General features: G+C 43.3%; 1 pseudogene; it reads left to right on the top strand.

The window, feature by feature from the left end:
- Positions 1-762: 762 nt before the first annotated feature.
- LOC103114819 (farnesyl pyrophosphate synthase-like) lies at positions 763-2,446 on the top strand (annotated as a pseudogene).
- Positions 2,447-4,645: the final 2,199 nt, after the last annotated feature.

A 4,645-nucleotide genomic window follows, 5' to 3' on the forward strand; every position in this document is an offset into this window, starting at 1 on the left:
AAAGTTAATGTAGAGGTGTATTGCACCAAAGTAAAAGACTCTGGGGTGGGTGAGGAGAGCACAAGTCATGGAAAAGGATGACAGAAGACCTAGTGGGAGTTGTATTGTTATGTGGAAAACTGAGAAATGTTATGCATGTACAAACTATTCTATTCATTGTCAAATGTAAAACATTAATCCCCCAATAATGAAAAAAAAGAGGAAAAATAAATAAAGTTAATGTAGAGTGGTCCAGGAGATGGCACAGTGGATAAGACATTGGATTCTCAAGTGTGAGGTCCTGAGTTCAATCCCTGGCAGCACATGTACCAGAGTGATGTCTGGTTCTTTCTTTCTCTCCTCCTTTCTCATTAGTAAATTAAAAATCTTTAATAAATTATAAATAAATTATAAATAAATCTTTAATAAATTTAATAAATTTTTAATAAATTAAAAATTAAAATCTTTTAAAAAATCTTTAGGTGGGAGTCGAGCGGTAGCACAGTGGGTTAAGCACAGGTGGCACAAAGTGCAAGGATTGGCAGAAGGATCCCAGTTCAGGCCCCCAACTCCCCACCTACACCATTCACAAGTGGTGTGGTAGGTCTGCAGGTGTCTGTCTTTCTCTCCCCCTCTCTGTCTTCCCCTCTCTCCATTTCTCTCTGTCCTATCCAACAATGACGACATCAATAACATCAACAATAATAGCTATAACAATAAGACAACAAATAGGAATACATAAATATTTTTTAAAATTTTTAAATCTTTAGGTGAGACCGAGCATTGTGGAACAGGATGAATGGAGATCAGAACAACTTCTGATCTTTATGATCAAGAAAAGCAGAATTTCCTCCAGCACTTCTCCCAGATTGTCAAGGTGCTGACTGAGAGTGAGCTGGGGAACCCTGAGACAGGAGATACTATTGCCTGGCTCAGGGTCCTGGAGTACAATGTCATTGGCGGCAAGTACCATCGATGTCCGCCAGTGCTTGTAGCCTTTCAGGAGCTTGTGGAGCCCAGTCAGTAGAATGCTGTGAGTCTCCGGCAGGCCCTGACCGTAGGCTGGTGTATATAACTGCTCCAGGCTTTCTTCCTGGTGGCTGATGACTTAATGGACTCACCCCTCACTCACCAGGGGCAGTCCTACTGGTATAAGAAGCTAGGCAGGGCCAGGTGGTGGCGCACCTGGTTAAGTGCACACATTACAGTGTGCAAGGACCCAGGTTCAAGCCCCTGGTCCCCACCTGCAGGGGAAAGCTTCACAAGTGGTGAAGCAGGGCTGCAGGTGTCTCTTTGTCTCTCTCTCTCTCACTATCTCCCCCCTCCTCTCTCAATTTCTCTCTGTCCCTATCCAATAAATAAACAAATAAATAAAAAGGAAAAAATGTTTAAAAAAAATAAAAAAGAAGCTAGGCATAGGCTTGGATGCCATCAATGATGCCATGCTTCTGGAAGCATGTATCTACCTCCTTCTGAAGATCAACTGCCGAGACCAGCCTTACTATTTAAACCTGTTGGAGCTCTTCCTGCAGACTTACTAGCAAACTGAGCTTGGACAGGCACTGGACCTCATCACATCCCCTCCAGGCAACTTGGAGCTCAGCAGGTTCACTGAGAATAGGTACAAATCCATTGCAAGTACAAGACAGCTTTCTATTCTTTCTGTCTCCCTGTGGTTGCTACCATGTATATGGCGGGCATTGATGGGGAGAAGGAACACGCTAAGGCCAAGAAGATACCGATGGAGATAGGCAAGTTCTTCCAGATCCAGGATGATTACCTTGACCTCTTTAGGGACCCCATTGTGACGGGCAAGGTTGGTATTGACATCGAGGACAACAAGTGCAGCTGGCTGGTGGTTCAGTGTTTGCAGCGGGCCTCGCCAGAGCAGTGCCAGGTCATACAGGAGAATTACGGGCAGAAGGAGGCAGAGAAGGTGGCCCTGGTGAAGATGTACGAGGAGATAGATCTGCCCGCCAACTTCACACAGTATGAGGAAGACAGCTACTGCTGCCAGATGAGTCTGGTTGAGCAGCTTGCTATGCCCCTGCCACAGTCCATCTTCCTGAGGTTTGCACACAAATTCTATAAATGGAGAAAATGACCTCAGAGCTGCCAGGTGTGGGGAGGGGCGTGGTTGCACAATAAACTTATCCACCCTCAAAAAAAAATCTTTAAAAAAATAAATATAGTTGGGAGTCGGGCGGAGCGCAGTGGGCTAAGCGGACGTGGCACAAAGCGCAAGGACCTGCGTAAGGATCCTGGTTCGAGCCCCCGGCTCCCTACCTGCAGGGGAGTCGCTTTACAGCCGGTGAAGCAGGTCTGCAGGTGTCTATCTTTCTCTCCCCCTTTCTGTCTTCCCCTCCACTCTCCATTTCTCTCTGTACTATCCAACTACAACGACATCAATAACAACAATAATAACTACAACAATATAACAAGGGCAACAAAAGGAAAAATAAATAAATATTAAAAAAAATAAATATAGTTAGTGTAGAACATACGTTGTAAAGGCTCATGAGTCAATCAGTCTCCTTTTTATCTATGTGTTACGGAAATTCATTTATTATATCAAATGTGTCACATATTTATTATATAACTATATGCTTCTTATAGTATGTTATATACCTTTCAACGTATAACCCAAAGCCTTCTTTTTTCTTTATTTATTTATTCCATTTTTTGTTGCCCTTCTTGTTTTATTGTTGTGGTTATTATTGTTGTTGTTATTGATGTCATTGTTGTTGGATAGGACAGAGAGAAGTGGAGAGAGGAGGCAAAGACAGAGGGGGAGAGAAAGATAGACACCTGTAAACCTGTTTCACCGCCTGTGAGGCGACTCCCCTGCAGGTGGGGAGCCGGGAGCTCGAACCAGGATCCTTATGCTGGTCCTTGTCCTTTGCGCCACATGCACTTAACCCGCTGCGCTACCAACCGACTCCCAATCCAAAGTTTTCTATTTACATCAAGTTATGGACCTTTGCTCTAACTTAGTTGTACATCACATATAGATATACACAGAATTTATTTATTATCTATTTGTATTAAAAGATTACAGGGGTCAAGTGGTGGCATGCCTGGTTGAGTGCACATGCCACAGTGTGCAAGGACCTGGATTCAAGCCCCTGATCCCCACCTGCAGCGGGAAAGCTTCATGTGTGGTGAAACAGTGTTGCGGGTGTCTCTCTGTCTCTCTCTCTACTACCCGTTTCCCTCTCGATTTCTGACTGTCTCTATCCAATAAATAACTGAAGATAATAAAAAATTAAAATATTGTATATACAAGGAGTCAGGTGGTGGCACATCTTCAGTTGAGTGCACACATGTTACAACATGCAAGAAACTGGGTTCAGGTCCCTGGTACCCTCCTGCAGGAGTGAAGTTTCACAAGTGGTGAAGCAGTGCTGCGGGTGTCTGTTCTCTCTCCCTCTCTAGCACCCCCCCTGGGATTTCTCTGTCTCTATCCAGTAAATAAATAAAATAATAAAAATATTATGTATGCATATATATGCTTACACTACTTACTTTTTATTTCGTCCCACTGTATCCAGGATGAAAGGAATAGCTATTTTACTTTCATCTTTTCTTTCTTCTTCTTTTCTTTTTTTCTTATTTCTTCAGCAAGCTGCAGTTTTAAGTTTCTGTTTAGGCCTGATAAGATGAAAGGCAAGAGGAGGAAGGACCCTCTGCTGCTCTGGGCTGCAGAAACTTCCTATGGCGGTCCCTGCTTGTACCATAGTCACCCCTCCCCTTTTTGTGTCCCTTAAACGATTATTTTTAAATATTGTTTAAAATTTCTATCAAAGTCACTTTAGTATATAACTTTATATAGGTTTTAGGTAAACAGCCCTCTAAGTTAACATTTGTGTGAACATCTGTATATGCAACATTGTGATCACCACCCAAGTTATAATTCCAACCTCCACTTTTATTAGATTCACTCTTCTCTTATAATCCTTAATTAAAAAAAAATGATTGGTTAATTTTTCAGTGCCAGTGTCTTGAACATGCATGATATCACCACTCTGGGGCTGATTCTTTCACTCTTTATTTTGGATAGAGGTAGGAAGACACACCATATAGCACTGGAATTCCCCCAGTGCTATGGACTTCTTAAATCGTGCAAATTCACAAGTGTGGCAAGGCACATACTCTATCAGGTGAACTATCTTTTTTTAATTATTTTTAATTATTATTGGATAGAGACAGAGAGAAACTGAGAGAGGAGGGAGAGGTCAAGAGGGAAAAAGACAGAGAGACACCTGCAGACCTTTCCCCCTACAGGTAGGGGCTGGGGCTTGAACCTGGGTCCTGTACACTATAGTGTGTGCACTCAACCAGGTGCATCACCACCTGGACCCCTCAAGTGAACTATCTTCTGACACCCCCCACCATTATTTTATTGTTATTGTTTTAGTTTTTGTGAGACTGCCGGGATAGCCTGAGGGTACTTCTTCCCGAGCTAGTGCTCTCTGGCTTGGAGAGAACTCAACTGGAGCCGATCTAGGCTGCTGCGTGGGAGACGGATCAGGAACTCGTGCCGCACTAACTTCCGCAGGAGATACACTCTGGAACTCTCGGAGCCGGAAAGCAATTTCCAAGTGTCTTTAATCAGAAGAGCAGCTGTTTTTATACTCTCCAAGTAGGGTGGAAACAGGATGTGATA

The sequence above is a fragment of the Erinaceus europaeus genome, unplaced genomic scaffold, assembly GCF_950295315.1.
Source record: "Erinaceus europaeus unplaced genomic scaffold, mEriEur2.1 scaffold_1028, whole genome shotgun sequence".
NCBI lineage: Eukaryota > Metazoa > Chordata > Mammalia > Eulipotyphla > Erinaceidae > Erinaceus > Erinaceus europaeus.